Raw genomic sequence first — 16234 nt, 5'->3', positions numbered from 1 at the left:
AGCCAAATGAGGGCAAATACCAGACCTAACCCAGACCTAACATGCGTTATCCTCTAAAATATTGATCGCAACCGAGTTTAATCGACTGTTCCAGTGTGGGACCACATTACTACTTGATCCAAAACAGAAAATACCCAGGATCTGTTCAACAAGTATGTGAGGAATGCGAAAGTATGAGCCAAATGAGGGCAAATACAAGACCTAACCCAGACCTAGCATGCGTTATCCTGTAAAATATTGATCGACACCAGGTTTAATTGACTGTTTCTGTGTGGTACCAGATTCCTACGTGATGCAATCCGGAAAAGGACCAGGATCTGGCCAACATGAATGCGAAATTTGCGATTGCATGAGCCTGATGAGGGCAAATCCCAGACCTAACCCAGACCTAGCATGGCTTATCCTCTAAAATATTGATCGAAACCGGGTTTAATCGACTGTTCCAGTGTGGTATCCCATTACTGCCTGATCCAAACCAGAAAAAACCCAGGATCTGTTCAACAAGTATGTGAAGAATGCGAAAGTATGAGCCAAATGAGGGCAAATACCAGACCTAACCCAGACCTAGCATGGGTTATCCTCTAAAATATTGATCGAAACCGGGTTTAATCGACTGTTCCAGTGTGGTACCCCATTACTGCCTGATCCAAACCAGAAAAAACCCAGGATCTGGCCAACAAGTGTGCGAAATATGCGAAAGTATGAGCCAAATGAGGGCAAATACCAGACCTAACCCAGACCTAACATGCGTTATCCTCTAAAATATTGATCGCAACCGAGTTTAATCGACTGTTCCAGTGTGGTACCCCATTACTGCCTGATCCAAACCAGAAAAAACCCAGGATCTGAACAAAAAGTTTGCGAAATATGCGAAAGTATGAGCCTGCTGAGAGCAAACCCTAGACCTAACCTAGACCTAACATGCGTCATCCTCTAAAATATTGATCGAAACCGGGTTTAATCGACTGTTCCAGTGTGGGACCACATTACTACCTGATCCAAACCAGAAAAAACCCAGTATCTGTCCAACAAGTATCTGAAGAATGCGAAAGTATGAGTCTGATGCGGTTATAACCGAGACCTAACCCAGACCAAACCGGTGTTATCCTATAAAATATTGATCGAAACTAGGTTTAATTAACTGTTTCAGTGTGGTACCACATTACTACGTGATCCAAACCAGAAAAAACCCAAGATTTGGTCAACAAGTGTGCGAAATATGCGAAAGTATGAGCCTGATTAGGGCAAATCCCAGACCTAACCTAGATCTAACATGCGTTATCCTCTAAAATATTGATCGAAACCGGGTTTAATCGACTGCTCCAGTGTGGGACCACATTACTACCTGATCCAAACCAGAAAAAACCCAGTATCTGATCAACAAGTATCTGAAGAATGCGAAAGTATGAGTCTGATGCGGTTATAACCGAGACCTAACCCAGACCGAACCGGTGTTATCCTATAAAATATTGATCGAAACTAGGTTTAACTAACTGTTTCAGTGTGGTACCACATTATTACGTGATCCAAACCAGAAAAGACCCATGATCTGGTCAACAAGTGTCCGAAATATGCGAAAGTATGAGCCTGATGAGGGCAAATCCCAGACCTAACCTAGACCTAACATGCGCTATCCTTTAAAATATTGATCGCAACCGCGTTTAATCGACTGTTCCAGTGTGGTACCACATTACTGCCTGATCCAAACCAGAAAAAACCCAGGATCTGACCAAAAAGTGTGCGAATTAGCGAAAGTATGAGCCTGCTGAGAGCAAACCCTAGACCTAACCTAGACCAAACATGCGTCATCCTCTAAAATATTGATCGAAACCGGGTTTAATCGACTGCTCCAGTGTGGTACCATATTACTACCTGATCCAAACCAGAAAAAACCCAGGATCTGTTCAACAAGTATGTGAAGAATGCGAAAGTATGAGCCAAATGAGGGCAAATACCAGACCTAACCCAGACCTAGCATGGGTTATCCTCTAAAATATTGATCGAAACCGGGTTTAATCGCCTGTTCCAGTGTGGTACCCCATTACTGCCTGATCCAAACCAGAAAAAACCCAGGATCTGTTCAACATGTTTGTTAAAAATGCGAAAGTATGAGCTAAATAAGGGCAAATCCCAGACCCAATCCAGACCTAGCATGCGTTATCCTCTATAATATTGATTGAAACCAGGTTTAATTGACTGTTTCTGTGTGGTACCACATTACTACGTGATCCAAACCAGAAAAAACCCATGATCTGGTCAACATGTTTGTTAAAAATGCGAAAGTATGAGCCAAATGAGGGCAAATACCAGACCTAACCCAGACCTAGCATGGGATATCCTCTAAGATATTGATCGAAACCGGGTTTAATCGACTGCTCCAGTGTGGTACCCCATTTCTGCCTGATCCAAACCAGAAAAAACCCACGATCTGGCCAACATGTGTGCGAAATATGCGAAAGTATGAGCCTGATGAGGGCAAGTCCCAAACCTAACCCAGACCTAACATGCGTTATCCTCCAAAATATTGTCCGAGACCAGGCTTAATCGACTGTTTCATTATGGTACCACATTACTACGTGATCCAACCCAGAAAAAACCTAGGATCTGTTCATCAAGTATGTGAAGAATGCGAATGTATGAATCTGATCAGGTCAAATCTCGGTCCTAACCCAGACCTAGCACGCGTTATCCTCAAAAATATTGATCGTGGCCAGGTTTAGTTGACTGATTCTGTGTGGTACCATATTACTACGTGACACAATTCAGAAAAAGACCAGGATCTGGCCAATATGAATGCGAAATATGCGATTGCATGAGCCTGATGATGGCAAATCCCAGACCTAACCCAGACATAACATGCGTTATCCTCAAAAATATTGATCGTGGCCAGGTTTAGTTGACTGATTCTGTGTGGTACCATATTACTACGTGACACAATCCAGAAAAAGGCCAGGTTCTGGCCAACAAAAATGCGAAATATGCGAAGGTATGAGCCTGATGAGGGCAAATCCCAGACCTGACCTAGACCTAACATGCGTTATCCTCTAAAATATTCATCGAAACCAGGTTTAATCGACTCTATCAGTGCGGTACCACATTACTACCTGATCCAAACCAGAAAAAACCTAGGATCTGGCCAACAAGTATGCGAATTATGCGAAAGTATGAGCCTGATCGGTGAAAATCCCATGCCAAACCTTGACCTTACATGCGTTATCCTCTATAATATTGATCGAAACCAGGTTTAATCGACGGTTTTAGCGTGGTACCACATTGCTACGTCATCCAAACCTGAAAGATCTCCGGATCTGCTCAACAAGTATGTGAAGAATGCGAAAGTATGAGGCTGATGTGGGCAAATCCCAGCCCTAACCCAGACCTAGCATGCATTATCATCTAAAATATTGATCGTGGCCAGGCTTAATTGACTGTTTCTGCGTGGTACCGCATTACTACGTGATACAATCCAGAAAAAGACCAGGATTTGGCCAACAATAGTGCGAAAGATGCGATTGCATGAGCCTGTTGAGAGCAAATCCTAGACCTAACCTAGACATAACATGCGTCATCCTCTAAAATATTGATCGAAACCGGGTTTAATCGACGGTTTTATTGTGGTACCACATTGCTACGTGTTCCAAACCAGAAAAAATCCAGGATCTGCTCAACAAGTATGTGAAGAATGCGAAAGTATGAGTCTGATGTGGGCAAACCCCAGTCCTAGCCCAGACCTAGCATGCATTATCATCTAAAATATTGATCGTGGCCAGGCTTAATTAACTGTTCCTGCGTGGTACCACATTACTACGTGATACAATCCAGAAAGAGACCAGGATCTGGGCAACAAGAATGCGAAATTTGCGATTGCATGAGCCTAATGAGGGCAAATCGTAGACCTAACCGAGACCTAACATGCGTTATCCTCAAAAATATTGATCGTGGCCAGGTTTAGTTGACTGATTCTGTGTGGTACCATATTACTACGTGACACAATCCAGAAAAAGACCAGGTTCTGGCCAACAAGAATGCGAAATATGCGAAGGTATGAGCCTGATGAGGGCAAATCCCAGACCTGACCTAGACCTAACATGCGTTATCCTCTAAAATATTCATCGAAACCAGGTTTAATCGACTGTTCCAGTGTGGGACCACATTACTACCTGATCCAAAACAGAAAAAACCCAGGATCTGTTCAACAAGTATGTGAGGAATGCGAAAGTATGAGCCAAATGAGGGCAAATACAAGACCTAACCCAGACCTAGCATGCGTTATCCTGTAAAATATTGATCGACACCAGGTTTAATTGACTGTTTCTGTGTGGTACCAGATTCCTACGTGATGCAATCCGGAAAAGGACCAGGATCTGGCCAACATGAATGCGAAATTTGCGATTGCATGAGCCTGATGAGGGCAAATCCCAGACCTAACCCAGACCTAGCATGGCTTATCATCTAAAATATTGATCGTGGCCGGGCTTAATTAACTGTTCCTGCGTGGTACCACATTACTACGTGATACAATCCAGAAAGAGACCAGGATCTGGGCAACAAGAATGCGAAATTTGCGATTGCATGAGCCTAATGAGGGCAAATCGTAGACCTAACCGAGACCTAACATGCGTTATCCTCAAAAATATTGATCGTGGCCAGGTTTAGTTGACTGATTCTGTGTGGTACCACATTACTACGTGATACAATCCAGAAAGAGACCAGGATCTGGGGAACAAGAATGCGAAATTTGCGATTGCATGAGCCTAATGAGGGCAAATCGTAGACCTAACCGAGACCTAACATGCGTTGTCCTCTAAAATATTGATCGAAACGAGGTTTAATCGACTGTTTTATTGTGGTACCAGATTACTACGTGATACAAACCAGAAAAAACCCAGGATCTGCTCAAAGAGTATGTGAAGATTGCGAAAGTATGAGTCTGATGCGGGCATAACCCAGGCCTAACCCAGACCAAACCGGTGTTATCCTCTAAAATATTGATCGAAAATAAGTTTAATTGACTGTTTCTGTGTGGCACCACATTCGACGTGCTCCAAACCAGAAAAAACCCAAGATCTGGTCAACAAGTGTGCGAAATATGCGAAAGTATGAGCCTGATTAGGGCAAATCCCAGACCTAACCTAGATCTAACATGCGTTATCCCCTAAAATATTGATCGAAACCGGGTTTAATCGACTGTTCCAGTGTGGTACCACATTACTACCTGATCCAAACCAGAAAAAGCCCAGGATATGGCCAAGAAGTATGCGATTTATGCGAAAGTATGAGGCTGATGTGGGCAAAACCCAGACCTAACCCAGGCCTAGCAAGCGTTATCATCTAAAATATTGATCGTGGCCAGGCTTAATTGACTGTTTCTGCGTGGTACCACATTACTACGTGATACAATCCTGAAAAAGACCAGGATCTGGTCAACATGTTTGTTAAAAATGCGAAAGTATGAGACAAATGAGGGCAAATACCAGACCTAACCCAGACCTAGCATGGGTTATCCTCTAAAATATTGATCGAAACCGGGTTTAATCGACTGTTCCAGTGTGGTACCCCATTACTGCCTGATCCAAACCAGAAAAAACCCAGGATCTGGCCAACAAGTGTGCGAAATATGCGAAAGTATGAGCCAAATGAGGGCAAATACCAGACCTAACCCAGACCTAACATGCGTTATCCTCTAAAATATTGATCGCAACCGAGTTTAATCGACTGTTCCAGTGTGGTACCCCATTACTGCCTGATCCAAACCAGAAAAAACCCAGGATCTGAACAAAAAGTGTGCGAAATATGCGAAAGTATGAGCCTGCTGAGAGCAAACCCTAGACCTAACCTAGACCTAACATGCGTCATCCTCTAAAATATTGATCGAAACCGGGTTTAATCGACTGTTCCAGTGTGGGACCACATTACTACCTGATCCAAACCAGAAAAAACCCAGTATCTGTCCAACAAGTATCTGAAGAATGCGAAAGTATGAGTCTGATGCGGTTATAACCGAGACCTAACCCAGACCAAACCGGTGTTATCCTATAAAATATTGATCGAAACTAGGTTTAATTAACTGTTTCAGTGTGGTACCACATTACTACGTGATCCAAACCAGAAAAAACCCAAGATTTGGTCAACAAGTGTGCGAATTAGCGAAAGTATGAGCCTGCTGAGAGCAAACCCTAGACCTAACCTAGACCAAACATGCGTCATCCTCTAAAATATTGATCGAAACCGGGTTTAATCGACTGCTCCAGTGTGGTACCATATTACTACCTGATCCAAACCAGAAAAAACCCAGGATCTGTTCAACAAGTATGTGAAGAATGCGAAAGTATGAGCCAAATGAGGGCAAATACCAGACCTAACCCAGACCTAGCATGGGTTATCCTCTAAAATATTGATCGAAACCGGGTTTAATCGACTGTTCCAGTGTGGTACCCCATTACTGCCTGATCCAAACCAGAAAAAACCCAGGATCTGTTCAACATGTTTGTTAAAAATGCGAAAGTATGAGCTAAATAAGGGCAAATCCCAGACCCAATCCAGACCTAGCATGCGTTATCCTCTATAATATTGATTGAAACCAGGTTTAATTGACTGTTTCTGTGTGGTACCACATTACTACGTGATCCAAACCAGAAAAAACCCATGATCTGGTCAACATGTTTGTTAAAAATGCGAAAGTATGAGCCAAATGAGGGCAAATACCAGACCTAACCCAGACCTAGCATGGGATATCCTCTAAGATATTGATCGAAACCGGGTTTAATCGACTGCTCCAGTGTGGTACCCCATTTCTGCCTGATCCAAACCAGAAAAAACCCACGATCTGGCCAACATGTGTGCGAAATATGCGAAAGTATGAGCCTGATGAGGGCAAGTCCCAAACCTAACCCAGACCTAACATGCGTTATCCTCTAAAATATTGTCCGAGACCAGGCTTAATCGACTGTTTCATTATGGTACCACATTACTACGTGATCCAACCCAGAAAAAACCTAGGATCTGTTCATCAAGTATGTGAAGAATGCGAATGTATGAATCTGATCAGGTCAAATCTCGGTCCTAACCCAGACCTAGCACGCGTTATCCTCAAAAATATTGATCGTGGCCAGGTTTAGTTGACTGATTCTGTGTGGTACCATATTACTACGTGACACAATTCAGAAAAAGACCAGGATCTGGCCAATATGAATGCGAAATATGCGATTGCATGAGCCTGATGATGGCAAATCCCAGACCTAACCCAGACATAACATGCGTTATCCTCAAAAATATTGATCGTGGCCAGGTTTAGTTGACTGATTCTGTGTGGTACCATATTACTACGTGACACAATCCAGAAAAAGACCAGGTTCTGGCCAACAAGAATGCGAAATATGCGAAGGTATGAGCCTGATGAGGGCAAATCCCAGACCTGACCTAGACCTAACATGCGTTATCCTCTAAAATATTCATCGAAACCAGGTTTAATCGACTCTATCAGTGCGGTACCACATTACTACCTGATCCAAACCAGAAAAAACCTAGGATCTGGCCAACAAGTATGCGAATTATGCGAAAGTATGAGCCTGATCGGTGAAAATCCCATGCCAAACCTTGACCTTACATGCGTTATCCTCTATAATATTGATCGAAACCAGGTTTAATCGACGGTTTTAGCGTGGTACCACATTGCTACGTCATCCAAACCTGAAAGATCTCCGGATCTGCTCAACAAGTATGTGAAGAATGCGAAAGTATGAGGCTGATGTGGGCAAATCCCAGCCCTAACCCAGACCTAGCATGCATTATCATCTAAAATATTGATCGTGGCCAGGCTTAATTGACTGTTTCTGCGTGGTACCACATTACTACGTGATACAATCCAGAAAAAGACCAGGATTTGGCCAACAATAGTGCGAAAGATGCGATTGCATGAGCCTGTTGGGAGCAAATCCTAGACCTAACCTAGACATAACATGCGTCATCCTCTAAAATATTGATCGAAACCGGGTTTAATCGACGGTTTTATTGTGGTACCACATTGCTACGTGTTCCAAACCAGAAAAAATCCAGGATCTGCTCAACAAGTATGTGAAGAATGCGAAAGTATGAGTCTGATGTGGGCAAACCCCAGTCCTAGCCCAGACCTAGCATGCATTATCATCTAAAATATTGATCGTGGCCAGGCTTAATTAACTGTTCCTGCGTGGTACCACATTACTACGTGATACAATCCAGAAAGAGACCAGGATCTGGGCAACAAGAATGCGAAATTTGCGATTGCATGAGCCTAATGAGGGCAAATCGTAGACCTAACCGAGACCTAACATGCGTTATCCTCAAAAATATTGATCGTGGCCAGGTTTAGTTGACTGATTCTGTGTGGTACCATATTACTACGTGACACAATCCAGAAAAAGACCAGGTTCTGGCCAACAAGAATGCGAAATATGCGAAGGTATGAGCCTGATGAGGGCAAATCCCAGACCTGACCTAGACCTAACATGCGTTATCCTCTAAAATATTCATCGAAACCAGGTTTAATCGACTCTTTCAGTGCGGTACCACATTACTACCTGATCCAAACCAGAAAAATCCCAGGATCTGGCCAACAAGTATGCGAATTATGCGAAAGTATGAGCCTGATCGGTGAAATTCCCATGCCAAACCTTGACCTTACATGCGTTATCCTCTATAATATTGATCGAAACCAGGTTTAATCGACGGTTTTAGCGTGGTACCACATTGCTACGTGATCCAAACCAGAAAGATCTCCGGATCTGCTCAACAAGTATGTGAAGAATGCGAAAGTATGAGGCTGATGTCGGCAAATCCCAGACCTAACCCAGACCTAGCATGCATTATCATCTAAAATATTGATCGTGGCCAGGCTTAATTGACTGTTTCTGCGTGGTACCACATTACTACGTGATACAATCCAGAAAAAGACCAGGATTTGGCCAACAATAGTGCGAAAGATGCGATTGCATGAGCCTGTTGGGAGCAAATCCTAGACCTAACCTAGATCTAACATGCGTTATCCCCTAAAATATTGATCGAAACCGGGTTTAATCGACTGTTCCAGTGTGGGACCACATTACTACCTGATACAAACCTGAAAAAACCCAGTATCTGTTCAACAAGTATGTGAGGAATGCGAAAGTATGAGCCAAATGAGGGCAAATACAAGACCTATCTCAGACCTAGCATGCGTTATCCTGTAAAATATTCATCGAAACCAGGTTTAATTGACTGTTTCTGTGTGGTACCAGATTACTACGTGACACAATCCAGAAAAAACCCAGGATCTGGGCAACAAGTGTGCGAAATATGCGAAAGTATGAGCCAAATGAGGGCAAATACCAGACCTAACCAAGACCTAACATGCGTTATCCTCTAAAATATTGATCGCAACCGAGTTTAATCGACTGTTCCAGTGTGGGACCACATTACTACCTGATCCAAAACAGAAAAAACCCAGGATCTGTTCAACAAGTATGTGAGGAATGCGAAAGTATGAGCCAAATGAGGGCAAATACAAGACCTAACCCAGACCTAGCATGCGTTATCCTGTAAAATATTGATCGACACCAGGTTTAATTGACTGTTTCTGTGTGGTACCAGATTCCTACGTGATGCAATCCGGAAAAGGACCAGGATCTGGCCAACATGAATGCGAAATTTGCGATTGCATGAGCCTGATGAGGGCAAATCCCAGACCTAACCCAGACCTAGCATGGCTTATCCTCTAAAATATTGATCGAAACCGGGTTTAATCGACTGTGCCAGTGTGGTATCCCATTACTGCCTGATCCAAACCAGAAAAAACCCAGGATCTGTTCAACAAGTATGTGAAGAATGCGAAAGTATGAGCCAAATGAGGGCAAATACCAGACCTAACCCAGACCTAGCATGGGTTATCCTCTAAAATATAGATCGAAACCGGGTTTAATCGACTGTTCCAGTGTGGTACCCCATTACTGCCTGATCCAAACCAGAAAAAACCCAGGATCTGAACAAAAAGTGTGCGAAATATGCGAAAGTATGAGCCTGCTGAGAGCAAACCCTAGACCTAACCTAGACCTAACATGCGTCATCCTCTAAAATATTGATCGAAACCGGGTTTAATCGACTGTTCCAGTGTGGGACCACATTACTACCTGATCCAAACCAGAAAAAACCCAGTATCTGTCCAACAAGAATCTGAAGAATGCGAAAGTATGAGTCTGATGCGGTTATAACCGAGACCTAACCCAGACCAAACCGGTGTTATCCTATAAAATATTGATCGAAACTAGGTTTAATTAACTGTTTCAGTGTGGTACCACATTACTACGTGATCCAAACCAGAAAAAACCCAAGATTTGGTCAACAAGTGTGCGAAATATGCGAAAGTATGAGCCTGATTAGGGCAAATCCCAGACCTAACCTAGATCTAACATGCGTTATCCTCTAAAATATTGATCGAAACCGGGTTTAATCGACTGCTCCAGTGTGGGACCACATTACTACCTGATCCAAACCAGAAAAAACCCAGTATCTGATCAACAAGTATCTGAAGAATGCGAAAGTATGAGTCTGATGCGGTTATAACCGAGACCTAACCCAGACCGAACCGGTGTTATCCTATAAAATATTGATCGAAACTAGGTTTAACTAACTGTTTCAGTGTGGTACCACATTATTACGTGATCCAAACCAGAAAAGACCCATGATCTGGTCAACAAGTGTCCGAAATATGCGAAAGTATGAGCCTGATGAGGGCAAATCCCAGACCTAACCTAGACCTAACATGCGCTATCCTTTAAAATATTGATCGCAACCGCGTTTAATCGACTGTTCCAGTGTGGTACCACATTACTGCCTGATCCAAACCAGAAAAAACCCAGGATCTGACCAAAAAGTGTGCGAATTAGCGAAAGTATGAGCCTGCTGAGAGCAAACCCTAGAACTAACCTAGACCAAACATGCGTCATCCTCTAAAATATTGATCGAAACCGGGTTTAATCGACTGCTCCAGTGTGGTACCATATTACTACCTGATCCAAACCAGAAAAAACCCAGGATCTGTTCAACAAGTATGTGAAGAATGCGAAAGTATGAGCCAAATGAGGGCAAATACCAGACCTAAGCCAGACCAAGCATGGGTTATCCTCTAAAATATTGATCGAAACCGGGTTTAATCGACTGTTCCAGTGTGGTACCCCATTACTGCCTGATCCAAACCAGAAAAAATCCAGGATCTGCTCAACAAGTATGTGAAGAATGCGAAAGTATGAGTCTGATGAGGGCAAGTCCCAAACCTAACCCAGACCTAACATGCGTTATCCTCTAAAATATTGACCGAGACCAGGCTTAATCGACTGTTTCATTGCGGTACCACATGACTACGTGATCCAACCCAGAAAAAACCCAGGATCTGTTCATCAAGTATGTGAAGAATGCGAAAGTATGAATCTCATGAGGTCAAATCTCGGTCCCAACCCAGACCTAGCATGCGTTATCCTCAAAAATATTGAACGTGGCCAGGTTTAGTTGACTGATTCTGTGTGGTACCCCATTACTACGTGACACTATCCAGAAAAAGACCAGGTTCTGGCCAACAAGAATGCGAAGTATGCGATTGCATGAGCTTGATGAGGGCAAATCCCAGACCTAACCTAGACCTAACATGCGTTATCCTGTAAAATATTGATCGAACCCAGGTTTAATTGACTGTTTCTGTGTGGTACCACATTACTACCTGATGCAATCGCGAAAAGGACCAGGATCTGGCCAACATGAATGCGAAATATGCGATTGCATCAGCCTGATGAGGGCGAATCCCAGACCTAACCAAGACCTAACATACGTTATCCTGTAAAATATGGATCGAAACCGGGTTTAATCGACTGTTCAAGTGTGGTACCACATTACTACCTGATCCAAACCAGAAAGAACCCAGGATCTGTTCAACAAGTATGTGAAGAATGCAAAAGTATGAGCCTGATGAGGTCAAGTCTCAGACCTAACCTAGACCTAACATGCGCTATCCTGTAAAATATTGATCGAAACCAGGTTTAATTGACTGTTTCTGTGTGGTACCACATTACTACGTGATCCAAACCAGAAAAAACGCAGGATCTGTTCAACAAGTATGTGAAGAATGCTAAAGTATGAGTCTGATGCGGTTATAACCTAGACCTAACCCAGACCTAACATGCGTTATCCTCAAAAATATTGATCGTGGCCAGGTTTAGTTGACTGATTCTGTGTGGTACCCCATTACTACGTGACACAATCCAGAAGAAGACCAGGATCTGGCCAACATGAATGCGAAATATGCGATTGCATGAGCCTGATGAGGGCAAATCCCAGACCTAACCCAGACCTAACATGCGTTATCCTCTAAAGTATTGATCGAGACCAGGCTTAATCGACACTTTCAGTGTGGTACCACATTACTACGTGATACAACACAGAAAAGGACCAGGATCTGGCCAACAGGAATGCGAAATATGCGATTGCATGAGCCTGATGAGGGCAAATCCCAGTCCTAACCCAGACCTAACATACGTTATCCTGTAAAATATGGATCGAAACCGGGTTTAATCGACTGTTCAAGTGTGGTACCACATTACTACCTGATCCAAACCAGAAAGAACCCAGGATCTGTTCAACAAGTATGTGAAGAATGCAAAAGTATGAGCCTGATGAGGTCAAGTCTCAGACCTAACCTAGACCTAACATGCGCTATCCTGTAAAATATTGATCGAAACCAGGTTTAATTGACTGTTTCTGAGTGGTACCACATTACTACGTGACACAATCCAGAAAAGGACCAGGTTCTGGTCAACAAGAATGCGAAATATGCGATTGCATGAGCCTGATGAGGGCGAATCCCAGACCTAACCAAGACCTAACATACGTTATCCTCTAAAATATGGATCGAAACCGGGTTTAATCGACTGTTCCAGTGTGGTACCACATTACTACCTGATCCAAACCAGAAAAAACCCAGGATCTGTTCAACAACTATGTGAATAATGCGAAAGTATGAGCCTGATGAGGGCCAGTCCCAGACCTAACCTAGACCTAACATGCGTTATCCTTTAAAATATCGATCGAACCCAGGTTTAATTGACTGTTTCTGTGTGGTACTACATTACTACGTGATGCTATCCCGAAAAGAACCAGGATCTGGCGAACATGAATGCGAAATATGCGATTGCATCAGCCTGATGAGGGCGAATCCCAGACCTATCCAAGACCTAACATACGTTATCCTGTAAAATATGGATCGAAACCGGGTTTAATCGACTGTTCAAGTGTGGTACCACATTACTACCTGATCCAAACCAGAAAGAACCCAGGATCTGTTCAACAAGTATGTGAAGAATGCAAAAGTATGAGCCTGATGAGGTCAAGTCTCAGACCTAACCTAGACCTAACATGCGCTATCCTGTAAAATATTGATCGAAACCAGGTTTAATTGACTGTTTCTGAGTGGTACCACATTACTACGTGATCCAAACCAGAAAAAACGCAGGATCTGTTCAACAAGTATGTGAAGAATGCTAAAGTATGAGTCTGATGCGGTTATAACCTAGACCTAACCCAGACCTAACATGCGTTATCCTCAAAAATATTGATCGTGGCCAGGTTTAGTTGACTGATTCTGTGTGGTACCCCATTACTACGTGACACAATCCAGAAAAAGACCAGGATCTGGCCAACATGAATGCGAAATATGCGATTGCATGAGCCTGATGAGGGCAAATCCCAGACCTAACCCAGACCTAACATGCGTTATCCTCTAAAGTATTGATCGAGACCAGGCTTAATCGACACTTTCAGTGTGGTACCACATTACTACGTGATACAACACAGAAAAGGACCAGGATCTGGCCAACAGGAATGCGAAATATGCGATTGCATGTGCCTGATGAGGGCAAATCCCAGTCCTAACCCAGACCTAGCATGCGTTATCCGCTAAAATATTGATTGAAGCCAGGTATAGTCGACTGTTTTGGTGTGGTACCATATTACTACCTGATCCAAACCAGAAAAAACCCAGGATCTGGCCAACAAGTGTGCGAAATATGCGAAAGTATAAGCCTGATGAGAGCAAATCCCAGACATTAACCTAGACCTGACATACGTCATCCTCTAAAATATTGACCGAGACCAGGCTTAATCGACAGTTTCATTGTGGTACCACATTACTACGTGATCTAACCCAGAAAAAACCCAGGATCTGTTCATCAAGTATGTGAAGAATGCGAAAGTATGAATCTGATGAGGTCAAATCGCGGTACTAACCCAGACCTAGCATGCGTTACCCTCAAAAATGTTAATCGCGGCCTGGTTTAGTTGATTGATTCTGTGTGGTACCATATTACTACGTGACACAATCCAGAAAAAGGCCAGGTTCTGGCCAACAAGAATGCTAAATATGCGATTGCATGAGCTTGACGAGGGCGAACTCCAGACCTAACCTAGACCTAACATGCGTTATCCTCTAAAATATGAATCGAAACCGGGTTTAATCGACTGTTCCAGTGTGGGACCCCATTACTACCTGATCCAAAACTGAAAAAACCCAGGATCTGGTCAACAAGTTTGTTAAAAATGCGAAAGTATGAGCCAAATGAGGGCAAATCCCAGACCTAACCCAGACCTAGCATGCGTTATCCTCTAAAATATTGACCGAGACCAGGCTTAATCGACTGTTTCATTGTGGTACCACATTTCTACGTGATCTAACCCAGGAAAAACCCAGGATCTGTACATCAAGTATCTGAAGAATGCGAAAGTATGAATCTGATGAGGACAAATCTCGGTCCTAACCCAGACCTAGCATGCGTTATCCTCAAAAATATTGATCGTGGCCAGATTTAGTTGACTGATTCTGTGTGGTACCATATTACTACGTGATACAATACAGAAAATACCAGGTTCTGGCCAACAAGTGTGCGAAATATGCGATTATATGAGCCTGCTGAGGGCAAATCCCAGACCTGACCTAGACCTAACATGCGTTATCCTCTAAAATATTCATCGAAACCAGGTTTAATCGACTGTTCCAGTGTGGTACCACATTACTATCTGATCCAAACCAGAAAAAGCCCAGGATCTGGCCAAGAAGTATGCGAATTATGCGATAGTATGAGCCAGATGGGAGCAAATCCCGTGCCTAACCTAGACCTTACATGCGTTATCCTCTATAATATTGATCGAAACCAGGTTTAATCGACTGTTTTAGTGTGGTACCACATTGCTACGTGATCCAAACCAGAAAAAACCCAGGATCTGCTCGAAAAGTATGTGATGATTGCGAAAGTATGAGCCAAATGAGGTCAAATCCCAGACCTAACCCAGACCTAGCATGCGTTATCCTCTAAAATATTGACCGAGACCAGGCTTAATCGACTGTTTCATTGTGGTACCACATTTCTACGTGATCTAACCCAGGAAAAACCCAGGATCTGCTCATCAAGTATCTGAAGAATGCGAAAGTATGAATCTGATGATGTCAAATCTCGGTCCTAACCCAGACCTAGCATGCGTTATCCTCAAAAATATTGATCGTGGCCAGATTTAGTTGACTGATTCTGTGTGGTACCATATTACTACGTGATACAATACAGAAAATACCAGGTTCTGGCCAACAAGTGTGCGAAATATGCGATTATATGAGCCTGCTGAGGGCAAATCCCAGACCTGACCTAGACCTAACATGCGTTATCCACTAAAATATTCATCGAAACCAGGTTTAATCGACTCTTTCAGTGTGGTACCACATTACTATCTGATCCAAACCAGAAAAAGCCCAGGATCTGGCCAAGAAGTATGCGAATTATGCGATAGTATGAGCCAGATGGGAGCAAATCCCGTGCCTAACCTAGACCTTACATGCGTTATCCTCTATAATATTAATCGAAACCAGGTTTAATCGACTGTTTTAGTGTGGTACCACATTGCTACGTGATCCAAACCAGAAAAAACCCAGGATCTGCTCGAAAAGTATGTGATGATTGCGAAAGTATGAGCGAAATGAGGGTAAATCCCAGGCCTAACCAAAACCTAGCATGCGTTATCCTCCAAAATATTGATCGAAACCGGGTTTAATCGACTGTTCCAGTGTGGTACCACATTACTACCTGATCCAAACCAGAAAAAGCCCAGGATATGGCCAAGAAGTATGCGATTTATGCGAAAGTATGAGGCTGATGTGGGCAAAACCCAGACCTAACCCAGGCCTAGCAAGCGT

This window comes from Colletes latitarsis, chromosome 14, assembly GCF_051014445.1.
Source record: "Colletes latitarsis isolate SP2378_abdomen chromosome 14, iyColLati1, whole genome shotgun sequence".
NCBI classification, from domain to species: domain Eukaryota; kingdom Metazoa; phylum Arthropoda; class Insecta; order Hymenoptera; family Colletidae; genus Colletes; species Colletes latitarsis.
Note: the sequence above shows the minus strand (reverse complement) of the source record.